The following is a 14,873-nucleotide window of genomic DNA, read 5'->3' as shown; positions in this document are numbered from 1 at the left end:
AAATTGCTCAAAGTAAATACTCAAAGTAAATGCTCAAAATAAATAGAGAAGAAGGAACGCGGCGATGTTTTACCGAGGTATCAGAGAGTCGCCACTCCCCACTAGTCCTCGTTGGAGCACCCGCGCAAGGGTGTAACTCTCCCTTGATCCGCGTAAGGATCAAGTGCTCTCTACGGATTGATTCTTCGACACTCTGTCGCGGTGAATCACCCACAACCGCTCACAACTTGAGTTGGGTCATCCACAAGCTCTCCGGGTGATCACCAAGCTCCCAATCACCACCAAGCCGTCTAGGTGATGGCGATCAGCAAGAGTAACAAGCACGAACTCTCACTTGACCACGACAATCCTAATGAGAAGGTGGATGCACACTTTGCTACTCTTGATCTTCACTAATGAGGGCGCTCTTTGGGATTCTCAAATCTCAATCACCTCACTAGGACCTTGCTCTTCTTGGCACTCTCTAAGGTGTTTCTCAGCTGTTGGAATAAGCAAAAGCACCCCCACACACGAGCGGAGGTTGCAATTATAACACCGGCTGAAAAACGAACCGTTATGTGCCTCTGCGAGGTGACCAGACGCTCCGGTCAGTACACCCCAAACTCCAGTGGTCAAGTGCTGATCGGACGCTGGCAGCATCTGATCAGCACTGACCGGACGCGTCCGGTCACGTTTTCCCTTTACTGGAACCTTACTTATGTTGACCGGATGCTGAACCCCAGCGTCCGGTCACTTGCTGAGCAGTGCCCAGTCAGAAGCTGGAACCTGACCAGCGTCCGGTCAGCATTGACCGGACGCGTCTGATCAGGATTCTCCCTCTCTAGGACCTTACTGGAGTCGACCGGACGCTGGCCCTCAGCGTCCGATGACATGATGTTGTAGCGTCCGGTCACTTCCAGACGCTTTCACCTTGGTCAAATGAACTGATCGGACTCTGAACCAGCGTCCGGTCACACCGGAGCCAGCGTCCGGTTAGTATTTGACCATCCATTCACTTCTAACTCTCGAACATTTGTGAATGAAGTTTGCTCCATTAGATCAAAGGGCTGTTGTGGAGCTACCTAGTGCTAGTTTTAATAAGTGTGCACCACACCTAACTCACTAGACTCACCTAGGTCAAGTTACCCGTTCATACCCCCCTTAATAGTACGTCCAAAGGAAAAACAAAGTCCTAAACTACTCTAAGTGTCTCTCCAACTCCAATCGACACTTAGAACTAGTCCATCCTTAACATTGTCGTCCATCCTTTGAAAACCAAAACGATTTCCATCGTAGGGGCATGACAACCTTGATTGCCCATTCGATCTCCATTACCGTGACCTAACTCAATTGCCTCTACAAAACACACGTTAGGCACATTAATCACGTATTGTCATTAATCACCGAAACCCAACTAGAAGCCTAGATGCTTTCAACTATAATTTTAAATTTAAAAATTAAGTTGAAAACATCTACAAACTACAATATGAATAATCAAGTGTCATTCTGATAGGTCCAAACATATGTGCATAAAAAAGAGTATAAGAGACTTGTAATACCATTTATCTGACTTTTTTAGTCGACGCTTTCACGTTTTCTACGGGACATGAAGGTTTCAAATATATCATCTTCATACAAACAATTATTAAAAGCGATGCAATGTCTTCATTTCTCTTCATAACTACACAATTATTAAAAAAACACAATATCAAACAGTTAAACATATTACAAGTGCACGGATTGAATCCTCAATCCTCATATGTGATGACACAAACACTCACATGATACTAAATTATTGATTAATCTTGATCGTCTCTGATGTTGAGCAAATATCCGATCCTGCTGCATTAGGGATGACTCGATGTTAGCCATAAAAATGGACATGATTTTGCTATAGAAAGACGAATGAAAAAAAGAGATTTAATCTCACTGGGGCAGCTCAAGCAGTCGGGCTATACGCGTTAATCGTGCACGCGCAGCAGGCAGTAACCAAATAGCCTAGATGGATCCTCCACGTCGCGTACACGTAAGGTCGGCGCCGGTAGGATTCAAGCCTCAAGACGGCGGCCAGCAGGCGAGACTCTAATCTGCAATACTCCGTAGATCAATAGGAGTCTAGCGTCAGCCGTCAGGACCTACGTATTCGGAGGACAGGACCTCCGAGTTTCTGTCTGGCTGGCCGCGTGGGCAGAAGCTGGGCTTCCCGTCCGTATGGCCGTCTGAGCCTAGAAACCAGGAAAGTCCATCTCTCGACAAGCAGCTGCTACCGCGTTCATTTTACATTGTCTAGGTACGGGTTTTGTTTTGTATTTTTACAAATAAATACAGACGTATACATATAAAAGCTACCGCTGGATCTGCGGGTATGCCAGTGCATACCTGATATTCCCTGTAGCTCCCCCTGCCTAAAATGAGAACAATGACGGTTGTGTGGAGCCACTAGCCGACATTAATATATAGGCGAGATATCACAGCTAATTAAGACCACCACCCGACAGTAATATGTTGTTGGGTCATAGCTTGACCCGGCAACCATCACTGTCTGGTTTTGGGTTGACCTGATGACGAAAATTTATCACATACAATATATAACAAACCGACACAGAAAATACTTAGTGGAAGTATCAAGAACTCATCACTTAATGAAATATCGACTAAGAGTATCGCCAGCTCTAGCTCTCAAATCAGAGCCCTACTTTTAATTTTTGTGGCTTCCCCTCATTTTTAAGGACCTAAATTTTTTTATCTACTCCAATATAGGCCCTCAAATCAGGGCCCTCAAATTCTTTTTAGGGACATTGACACAAGGGGCCCACATGTTATACTCCAACCTCAAACTCATCGATCTCTCTATCAACGAGGCGGCCGCCGCACCAGTCTCCCCGAGGCTATGGATCCTCTCCCACGAACCGCAGGGGCACGCTACACCGGGGAGCCGCTCCCGCAGGGATCCACAGCCACCGGGGCCCGCAACAGCAAGGGCTCGGTCGGGGGAGCCGCTCGCCGGCAGGATCTGCAAAGAGGAGCCGGAGGAAAGGAAGAGGCCGCCAGAGGGGCACCACCGCGTCCGCCATGGGACCTGTGCCGGTGGATGGGCGCAGCGGCAGGGGACGAGGCCGGAGGGGATCCGCGCTCGCCGCAGCATCGCTGGGATCCGCTCGCCACAGCAGCCGCTCCCGTCGTCGGGAGGAGCAGGGAGGAGCTGAGCATCAGGCCGCGCCGGGGAAGGGAGCCGCGTCGAGCTGCGTCGGGGAGGAGGAACTGCCGGGCTGCATTGGGCTACGCGGGCTGGTCGGGCTGCGTTGGCGCGTCGGTCTCGAGACGGTGGAGATCGGCTCCGAAGGAGTCACGCCCAGCCAAGGAATGAGGGAGGGACCTCGTTGGCGAAGAGGACCCGTGCAGGAGGGCGGTGGCGGCGCGGGGGAACCGGCGACGGAGCGATTCCGCGTACGCGTGGGCAGAGAAACGGCCCGGTAACGAGGGCCTAAGGGGTCGATTTGAGGGCTACCCAAATTTGAGGGCCTGATTCTAAGCAGAGGTCCTACTGGACATGTGTTTTTGGTGTGAGTCTATTAAATTGGGGGCTGGTCTAAGGGCTCTGGTGGAGATGTTTTCACGTAACAAAATGATTATTCCTACAGGCATTCATTGTACAAACTCGTGATGCAGATGCTACCGAGAAACACCAGGGGTGTCTGGTTTTTAATCGCTCCTAAAATTCATATCACATCAAATATTTAGATATTAATAAAAAATATTACATATAGATTAATTATAAAACCAATAACATAGATGGAGGCTAATTTTCGAGACGAATTTTTTAAGTCTAATTAATCTGTCATTAGCACATGTTTACTGTAGCACACCGTTGTCAAATCATGAACTAATTAGGCTTAAAAGATTCATCTCGTAAATTAGTCGCAAGTTGTGTAATTAGTTTCGTAATTAATCTATATTTAATACTCTATCATGTGTCTAAACATTCGATGTGACAAGAATTTTATCAGGTGGCTAAAGAACCAAACAAGCCCTAATATAATCAAGTTAACGCGCAAGCAAAGAGAAAGCCTAGTTAGACTAAGGGGAAAGCCTAGTTAGACTGTTGGATAGACCGTCTCCAACAAGTAGCCTATATGGGCACCCAAACTTAAATTTGGTAGCAAGAGATCCGGGAGACCTATTTTGGATTGTCTGAGGCACAACTCAAATATAGGCATCCTCTCTCCTGGAAACCCATTTGCAGAAAGAATTCTCTTTTGAGTCTTGTCGTTGAATAAGATGTCGAATAGATATCGAAACTCTTGCCTGTAGTGCTACGCAAAGGATGAATAAATCTTGTATTTTGGATGTTGTTATTAAAGATAGCTTTAGCTACATAGCACTTCTTCCTGATCTCCCCGTCAACACCGGTGAGCACGCCGACATTTCCCATCTTGATCATTGACTCACTGAAGTCCTTGAAGAACACATCGTCGAAATTGCCGGTGGCGATGCGCTGGACGTACTCCCTGGTGGTGGCGTCGGTCAGGAGCGCAGCGTCGGACTGGAAGAGGCCCCTGCGCTTGGCAACGTGACGATAGTAGCTGGTGTCGAAGGTCTTGTAGCTGCCGAGGTCCATCTCGGAAAGCGTGGCCTTGTCGTCGACGCTCCTGCAGCGCGTCCTGAGCCGGCCGGCGTACTTGCTGTCGTGGGATGGGTCTGAACTGTAAGCGCTACTGAAGTTGTAGAGCCGGCCGGCGTAAGACGGGCAGTGCGCCGTGCCGAGGGTGTGGCCGCCGGAGAGGACAACTAGATCCTTGATATCGAGGCCTTTCGATGCAAAAATTTTGGTCAGCAGTGGTATGTCTCCATAGGCCGGTGGCAGCTGGTCGACCGCCTCAGTCGCACTGGACACCCTGCCGTCTCGCCTCCCGAGCGCCACCGGCCAGAAGGGGCCCCTGGCCAGCACGACGGCGTCGCGGGCCATGAGCGTGAGGACATAGGCGCAGGACACGGTGTTGGGGCAGGCGGCCTCGAGCTTGGCCTTCACCCTGTCCACGGAACCGAAGCCTCTCGAAGACTCTTGTTCGGCCTGGCGTCCTTCTCTGCCGTGTTACCATCGGTGGAGTTGAGCAGAACGGAGGCGTCACAACCCTGCAGTTAATTTTGAGTAGCATGCATTGGTTTTAGAGGGAAATTCACCAGCGGTCCATGAAGTTGGCACAAGGTGTCACTTAGGTCCCCGAATTTTCAAAGTGATATCTGTAGGTCCCCTAAAGTTGACAGAGGGTGTCATCTAGGTCCCAAACTTTCAAAGTGATCACTGGAGGTCCCTAAACTTGGCAGAGGGTGTCATCCAGGTCCCAAACTTTCAAAGTGATCACCGCAGGTCCCTAAACTTGGCAGAGGGTGTCATCCAGGTCCCAAATACTGTAGCGATCCGGCGCATAATTTTAAAAAAAGAAATCTAAATTTTGGTAATGTAGTGCAGAAAATTCTAAAAATTATATCTTTTTAATACGATCTCGCACGAAGATGATTTTTATATAAAAGTTGTAGCTCTCGACGGGATCTACAACTTTCTAGTTTTTAGTTTTTTAATTTGAGGTCGCTAATACACTCAAAAAAATTAAATAAATTTTCAGTAATATATTAATCGCGTACGAACGCTTGTCGCCTTGAAAAAAACATATCTTTCTTATATGCTATCAAATGGAGATACTTTTTATATAAAAGATGTAGCGCTCGATGAGATCTACAACATTCTAATTTTGAGTTTTTCAATTTGAAGTCTTTAAGATGTTCAAAAAAATTAAAATGCAAAACCACTATACATGAACTGAAATCAGCATTTTAACTTTTTTAGCATCTTACCGACCTTAAATTAAAAACTCATAATTAGAAAGTTGTAGGTTTCATCGAGCGCTACAATTTTTATATAGAAATTATCTCTATCAGATGACATATAAAGAAGATTTGTTTCGTTCGTACGCAATTAATATACTGCTGAAAATTTATTTAATTTTTTTAGTGTATTAGCGACCTCAAATTAAAAAACTTAAAACTAGAAAGTTGTAGATCCCGTCGAGAGCTACAACTTTTATATAAAAATCATCTTCGTGCGAGATCGTATTAAAAAGATACAATTTTTAGAATTTTCTGCAGAATATAGCTACATTACCAAAATTTAGATTTCTTTTTTTAAAATTCTGTGCCGAATGGCTACAGTATTTGGGACCTGGATGACACCCTTTACCAAGTTTAGGGACCTGCGGTGATCACTTTGAAAGTTTAGGACCTGGATAACACCCTCTGACAAGTTTAGGGATCTCCGGTGATCACTTTGAAAGTTTGGGACCTAGATGACACCCTCTGCCAAGTTTAGGGACCTACAGATATCACTTTGAAAATTCGGAGACCTAAGTGACACCTTGTGCCAACTTCGTGGACCGCTGGTGAATTTTCCTCTTGGTTTTAATCAGTACTCTGCAGTGCACCACTACATGTCAATCAATGGGAATGTCAGTACACAAAGAGTGTACACGTTCAAGCAGTAGTAACGAAAATATGTTTGTAATGTAACAGAAAACACGCGACTTACCCTGACGAAGCAGTCATGGAAGTGAAGCCTGAGGAGTGGGCCAGCAAGGCTGGGTGCCGCGGAGATGATCTTCTCCATCTCGTCGCGGACAAGAGCCTCGACGTTCGGGCATGTCTTGCTGTAGTAGCCGACTTCCAGCTGAGCCACTGCCAACGAGCTGCCGGCAAGAAGCAGGAGGACGAAAGGTAGCAGCAGCGCTGCACAAGACTTGGTAGCCATGGGAGCAATGAATCTTAGCCAATCAATTGCAACAAAGAATTGACGGGCTGATCATGTTTCAGAGAGAATTGGAACATCGACGGCGATCAACGGGGCCAGTTCATGAGCGTGTACACGGTAAACATGGCATTTTCTCATGGAGTTGTGGTATTCATTATTCTCTATGACCTTAAACCATTTTTGAAGGAAATGGAATAGATCTGGCATTCTGGATTTCCGACTAAGGGCTCGATCGGTTCTCCAGGAACCTTTCCCTAAAAAGATTAAGTGAAATGGTTAGCTAACCTTGTATAAGTTTGATGAAGCTCGAATAGTTCATAGCTTATTCCAGCCGAACAAGCCTTAAAGGTATGGTCACGCTGTAAGCTTATCAGACTCCGGTAAATTCGTTGGGTCTCATTGATACTTCTGATCTATCTTACATTTTTTTCCAGGACAGCAAGAGTAGTTTTGCTCTATTCTCTTACAACTAAAAAGAACAAAGTGTGAATATTTTTTAGTACGACATTTGTTTTGGTTCGTCCGTCTGCTTACGACTGCGATCCCACAACATCTCTCACATGACATTCTTCTTGATTGAATATTGCCTGTCATGTGATAGATGAATCACGGCAAAATAGGAAATAGAAAATTATTGTGCTATCTATATACATATTGTATGTTTGCATGCACCAGCATACATGGCAACGAGCAAAAGGAAAAAGAATTAACACAGAAGGAAAGAGAATTAAGATAAAATGAACCTCTTTGCATTTATGAGAATCTTGCCAAATCTGCCTATATTTAATTACTTCTCCTCTTTACATTTGCAAAAGGGACAACTTTTTTCTCCTTTCATTTGGTTTCACGCTCACGTGTTTCATCGCTCTCGCTTGCTGTTTCTTGCTGAAATTGCCGTTGGGTCTGTTCATTTTGAATCCTTTCCCCATATCCCCATTCCCAATCTATGGTCCATCGTGACAGTACACACCAGACACCATTTCTTGTGTGAACCATAGTTGATGTCATCTATCTTCCATGTCTCAGCCTCCCAATTCCAAGAGAAGGTCTCTACCTCTTCCTGACTGGAGATCTGGCATGCTAGATGATCTCCTCGAGTCCATCGGGCAGCGTCTCGCGTCAGGCCACGACGCGGCATCCTTCCAATCCGCTTGCTCCCCATGGCGTGCTGCCATCCCGTTCGCGACCTTCGGGCTGCTCCCGTTCAACCCCGACTCAGACCATGTCGGCTTCTACTGCGTCCCAGAGAAGAAGGTCTTGTCCAAGACGCTGCCCGACATGCGCGGCAGGGTGGCGTGCGGCTCCTCGTGTGGGTGGCTAGCGCTCATGAACGAGGCGGCGTCCGTGACGCTGCTGAATCCATTCGCCGGTGCCCGTGCCCCCCCCCCCCCCGCATTGAGCTCCCGCCGGTAGGCGAACACGTCGCGGCGATGTTCTCATCGGAATGCGTGTCTAGGGTCCACGACCGATGGGTCCTCCATCCCACCAACGGCTACGGGGACGCAGATGCCGCAGGCAGAGCCATCAAGCTAGAAGACATGAGGGATGTGTTCTTCCGTGAGATCGTGCTCTCGGCGCCGCATGACGCCGCCGGGCGTGAGTGCGTGGCCATGGCCATGCTTGGGTACTCCACGGAGGTTGCGTTCTGCCGGATTGGAGTCGACAGCGCATGGACGCTGCTCGACACCAAACTGGAGTTATCCGTGGGGTCCATCGTCCACTGCCAAGACAAGTTTTTAGCGATCGACTGCACTGGAGAAATCTTCGTCTGCAACAGCAACGCCGCCGGCGCTACTCCAACCGCGACGCTGCTGCCATCGCTGTCGCCATCTGCGGGGCTCTACCACCGTAGCTACCTAGAATCAAACGGTGAGCTGCACATTGTGGGTGCCATGGTGAGCACATTCTACGAGATACAGAGCTTCACCTACAACAGCGCGATCTACAATTGCAACCTCTACGACCGTACGCCGGAGTGGTCGAAGGTGAGGGACATCAGTGATCAGACATTGTTCGTGTCTAAACATTTCAATGAAAGTTTCAGTGGAACAAGTGTCTTCAAGTACAAGGAGAACAAAATCTATATGTCTGAGCCATTGTATGGGGATCCATACAACTTGGTCCATCAATTGAAGATCGTTGATATTGCTACCGGTGCATCCGAAGTGAAGCCCGTTCAGAAAAAGATGCAAGGTTCCAAGGCTCTACGTTGGATTCGACCCAATCTCTGGAAGGGAGGTACATTGATGTTCTTCAAAGGTTTAGTACTTCAAATACTCATATTAGGGCAAGCGCGGTTGGAATGTTTTTTGCTTCTGCACACAAGTAGTGGCTAAAAGAATTCGATATATGCCACATTTAGTTATTACTATTTGTTCGCGAAATGAGTTAATTCAAACAAAACCTTAACTGACGTACATTATATGTACGAATGCAGCAAGTTCTCTCCTTTTATATTCAACTAGTAGCGTACCCGTGCGTTGCTATGGGACAAATAAATATTTTATACTAAAAACACATGGATTGCACGATAAGATAACAATATTATTAAATTAAATACCGACGTTAAAGTGATAGTTAATTCAAAAAGCAAAGTTCATGAAATTAAAACAGTCACGGAGAACGTAGCGTCATAGGATCATAAACTCTACTGTATAGACTTTTTCGTGATATGACTAAGATAATATTTTATATCGGAAGAAAGAATTCTCCGATATCCATTTCTTTCGTGCACCAATAAATCCATGAATAAGTTTCGCTGCATCTCTATATAATCCTGTATGCACAGGTTCGAGTATATATGTAAATATTAGTGCCCGTCACATGGATAATACTGCATGTCTTAAAAAAATCCCTCATAAAATTTTAAAACAAAGTATGTTATACTCACCATATAAATATGTGTGGCTTTAGGATTATTTCACACAAACATAAATTGTAGAATAAGGTATCCACTTGAGTGCCTGTTCCAAGATGTTGAACTAGGTGTTGTAATTCTTAATTTCCACACATTTTTCAGGTCAAGGCAACCAATGGTGACACTTTTCTTAGTGGTGCATAATTTTATGGTGCACCTCTTGATATCTGAGTAAGGACAAGTTAGCACTACAAAGTCTCAGAAAAGCTACTGAGACGGCTAATGTTGAGTTTTCCTCCACTATGCATACTAAAACCGATGTCCCCGTTTATCATTGTCGATGCTTTTAATGCAAAGCAATTCAACATTACCATGATCAGATATAAGTTTGAGTCTCTTGTGAGCAATCTTATAGAGGGACTCTCATCCTTTATGTGATCCGCCGGATATTGGTAGGACGATGGACCCATGTTGGAATATCGCACCAAAAAGTGTCCACGTTTTGTCCACGATTTATTTTTCATGAATACATGCGGATACTATAATAACACTAACTACACTAAATGAAAGATTAGAGAGAATTTGCATTGCCTCTAGAAGAATTTATTTATTAAGTTTTTTGGACTCTACAGGTAGTTTTAAAATATCTATTTGCATGTCTTACCTCGTATCCTAATTCAAATTTTATAGTTTAATTAGAATACTTAGGTGACTGTATATATATAATATTCAATACAAGAATAATCTATGCATGATCTTCTTGAAAGATTTCTGTAGTGTAAAGACATCTTCGTTTTTCATGTATGCCCGTGCTAACGCTACGGTAAAAACAAAAGGATAATATATCAATTAAAAAATAAAAACAAAACTCATGCTCAAAGTCAAAGAGATAAATTATGGATGCTTGAATTTTATCATCCATTATCTACTGGCGTGCCTATAAAATAGACTAAATAAACAATTAAACATATATAGAAAACTAAATTAATGAAAGGATCATTGCAATACCTTAATCATCTCATAGCTTCAAACAATATCGCAAAGCTACTAAAAACTGTAACCGTGCCCTCACCTCAAACATTTGTCCAGATAAATGGATTACAATGAAAGAAATAGATATCAAAGATTTCTTTCTGCCAATATAAAACATTATCTTAGTCGCATCACGGAAAATTCTATAAAGTAGAGTTTGTGAACCTACGACGCCGCGCACTCCGTGACTATGTTAAATTCATAAACTTTGCTTTTTGGATTAAATGTCACTTTAACGTTGCTATTTAATTTTTACAGTATTATTATCTTATCGTGCGATCCATGTGTTTTAGTACAAATTGTTTGTTATTCTGTAGTAATGTACGGACACGCTACCTAGTTTTATTAAAAGAATAAAGGAAAAACAAACAACAATAAGAACCCACTTCAAACCGAGGATGTGTTAGGCAACAATGTACAACATGCACCATAAAAAATGGAAATATAGAACATTAATAAAACTAGGATATTACACATTTTGAATGGAGGCCGACTTAGGTGGTGTTTAAATTTAGGGAGTAAAGTTTAGAGATGTCACATCAGATGTCACTTGGGGTATTCGGATACTAATAAAAAACAAATTACAGAATCTGTCAGTAATCCGCGAGATGGATTTATTAAGCCTAGTTAGTCCGTCATCAGCACATGGTTACTGTAGCATCATATTGTCAAATCATGGACTAATTAGGCTTAAAAAATTCATCTCGCAAGGTAGTCGCAATCTGTGTAATTAGTTATTTTTTAGTCTATATTTAATACTCCATGCATGTATCAAACATCCGATGTGATAGGGAGTAAATTTTAGGAAGAGGAACTAAACGAGGCCTTAGCTAAACAGTATTGCCCACCGCCTTTTTAATTAGATATTCCATCTGTCTCAAAATAACTGCACCACTTACTTTTTTGATAAGTCAAACTTTTTTAAAAATCTGACCAAATATACAAATTTATAGTAATATTTACCATACGTAATAACTATCATTAGATTATTGGTGGAATGTATTTTCATAATAAATAGATTAGAAGATATAATTATTTATAATTTTTTTTTATAAATCTAGTTAAATCTAAAAATAGTTGACTCTTTGAAAAGAAAAATATATAATTATTTTAGGATGGAGGACGTGACATCTAGTGGATATTATTAAAGATGTTGGAAGGAGATCCTATTGTGGCCATTCCACCAAGAATTGCTGTCCAATTAAATTCCGTACGGAAGTGTTTATCCTGTTGTAAAACATAAGGACTCTATTCTATAAGAAAAGGAGAAGGAGAAATTATAATTCTAGTCTGTTTGTATATGGTCTCTCACCAAAACTCTTAGACCTTAGCAGGATTATATATACGTGAGAGCTCTATGTTGTAATTACCAATATTTAGAGAAATACCAATATTTAGAGAAATAAAAAATAGTCTCCCTATCTCTTGTTTTCTATGTGTTCTACTTTCATCTACTATGTTGATCATGAGAGATGGAGAGGAAAAGGTCCTAACCGTTGGCAACATATTTTATAACACGTTATCAGCACAACAAGCTCTACGTTGATATCGCCGTTGAAGCCGCCGCCGTCGACGTCGCCGCTCATGCTGACATCCCTGCCATGACTACTTCTACGACGTTGACATCGCGACGTTGTTAGCGGAACGGATCTGCTATCTCTACCTACAACTAATCTGTACTGCATCGATATGTACCGTCGTTGTAAAGCAGGCAGTTCTACGATAATGTCAAATGCCCTACGCGTTAGGTATCTACTCACCACTGTCCTACGTGACATGTAAAGTAGATCAAATTAGCATCTTACACGAGATATGAAACGCGTCTCGCAGATTGCTTGTGCCAGCTATCGAGCTGCTCTATATATGGTATGCATGTTGAATTGTGGATGAAGTACGTATATACTCGAAACATATAATAAATAAACTATACAAAGTTTACAGAGTTTACATCTAGAGGGTCAATAATAAAAAAGGAGTCTTGCTTCCTCCTGATCCTAGCATGCATGCCAGTAGTATGTCATCGTCTCTCTCGATGCACGCAACAATGCAACACGGCTGGAACGCCGCTGCCCTCGGACGCATGAGTACGGCAAGAACGCCGCCGGGGCTCCCACTATTGGTTTTGATTTGCCATTGGCATCAGTAACTTAAACGGATGCTAGTAACCTGCAGTCGCTAGCATGTTCTTTGTTCTATGTGTGTTCGGACTGCTTCCCCGCTAAGGATCGTGGTCCGCACGCCACAGCCACGGTATCAACACTACGTGTGTTACTTGTGTACGCGCCCTGATCTCCGGTATCATGTACAGCTCACGAGAGTCACCACGCACGCGCTTGCACGTACGCATGTTCGTCCATAGGCCTGCGCTGCAGTACTGCATGTCGCCGTGCTCACGGTCTCAGGCTCGCAGCCCACATGCAGTCATGCAAAGTTTCACTTCTGTCGTATGGCACTTGGCACGCCGCCCGTCGCCATGCAAGCGAAAAATTAAATTGGGTTGCGAGAATTCGTGAAAATCTAGAAAAACAAGAAAGACCGTATTAATCTGAAATATTACGGTAAGCTCAAAATAGCATTATCTATTTTGTGAAAATTTAATCTATTTTGTGATAATATTTCATGTCTTTTTACGATAATATTTTGTATTCCAGAAAGCAAAATAGCATGAACCTGTACTAAATATTATCTAGTACTATCTAATAGATTGATTCTGACGATCATACATCTGTGAGATCACTATACTACATTAATTTAGGAACCTGTAGTTTCCAGTATGCTAATCTACTATATGTTCTTGTCTTTATCTGGCCTTGGAAATCTTATAACCTGCAGTTTCAACATGCATGACGAATTGTTAATATGATGCTAGCATGCAGCTCATCACCGTGGCTAACCAGCGAGCTTGCAGCTACATGTAACACAAGTTACCTGAATTTCTGGAAGAAAATTATTAGACAATAAAATCCTTCTATTTGTATACATTTATAGTATTTTATTTATGTTCATGTATACGTACCACGTGTTAAATTTTTATGCTCTTTTGAATGCATTTATTTACATATCACACGTCATGAATCATATACCATGTATTTGCAAGAGTAAAATTTTGAATTATTACACTAGAAACATGGTATAAGGTATATAGCATCTATAAATCCTACGGACCTTAGACTTATCACCTTTGAGAGGCTCATATTGTTTTTCTAGCATAATGAATTTTTGGGATAAACGAATGTTTGGTATTAATTCTGAAATTTTGTAAATACCATAATCCTGGAAAATGCTATGATGCTTCTAAGAATATTTTGCATAACCATCCACTATCTTTTTGCACCTTGCTACTTGTTTACACATAGTAAACCTATATGCACATGACTTAGTTATAGTGATATATGCATACCTTCATGAAGAAGGAATATCCTGAACTTGTCCTAAATGGCAGAATTATATAGCATGATCATTGTTAAATCCTAGTAGGATATTCTACTATCACTGAAGTGGAGTAGATTTTAAGCATAGTAATTCCTGGTATTACTCTCAAAGAATGAGTATGTGACCAACCTAAATCCTAAAGGTCTTATGGGACTCACTGCATGAGGAAGTCTACAAGATATCATGTATTATGATGATTGCATAATGTTAGAAATATTGTAAATTGAATTTTCAAGCTTATATGACCATATGGGATATAAATGTTCTACTCTATAAACAAATACAATTAGCTTGAAGCTTTATGTTAAAAGTCATAGAAGACGAGATGATAAAGACGAATTTGTCTAATTCCAGAAGAAATGTTTCTTGAAAAAGAAGATCAAGAGCATTGAAGTACTAGAAGTATCCAATATCATCCAGAATTACTCAATATCAAGTAGAAATTGAGTCAGAATTTTTAGATAGCTCTATAAATCAGGATATGTGACTTGCATATATTATACTCCTAGAAGAATCGAGCACGCATTAAGCTGCTAAATGTCAAACATTGAAGCTAAGATATGTAAGAATGGATAAATTAGAACATTTAAAGTTTCTCTTGAAGAAGAAGCTTATAGATTTATTGTTTTTGAAATCTATACCGTGAAGTATTGATAGTAGTGGTGGTGGTACTTTAAGTTTTAATTCCCGTTGAATTAGGTGGATTATGAAAACTCGTAGAAGTGTTAATGGTTACTTTATTAGCTTGAAGACTAATATAAAGTTCTTAGTTGC

At 42.5% G+C, this 14,873-nt stretch overlaps 1 pseudogene; it reads right to left on the bottom strand.

Moving 5' to 3' along the window:
- Window positions 1–4,156: 4,156 nt before the first annotated feature.
- Window positions 4,157–6,805, bottom strand: LOC136523952 (peroxidase 1-like; annotated as a pseudogene).
- Between the last annotated feature and the right edge of the window lie 8,068 nt (window positions 6,806–14,873).

Source organism: Miscanthus floridulus, chromosome 18, assembly GCF_019320115.1.
Source record: "Miscanthus floridulus cultivar M001 chromosome 18, ASM1932011v1, whole genome shotgun sequence".
Classification (NCBI taxonomy): Eukaryota; Viridiplantae; Streptophyta; class Magnoliopsida; order Poales; family Poaceae; genus Miscanthus; species Miscanthus floridulus.
The sequence above is the reverse complement of the archived record's forward strand: the minus strand, read 5'-3'. Positions and strand labels throughout refer to the sequence as shown.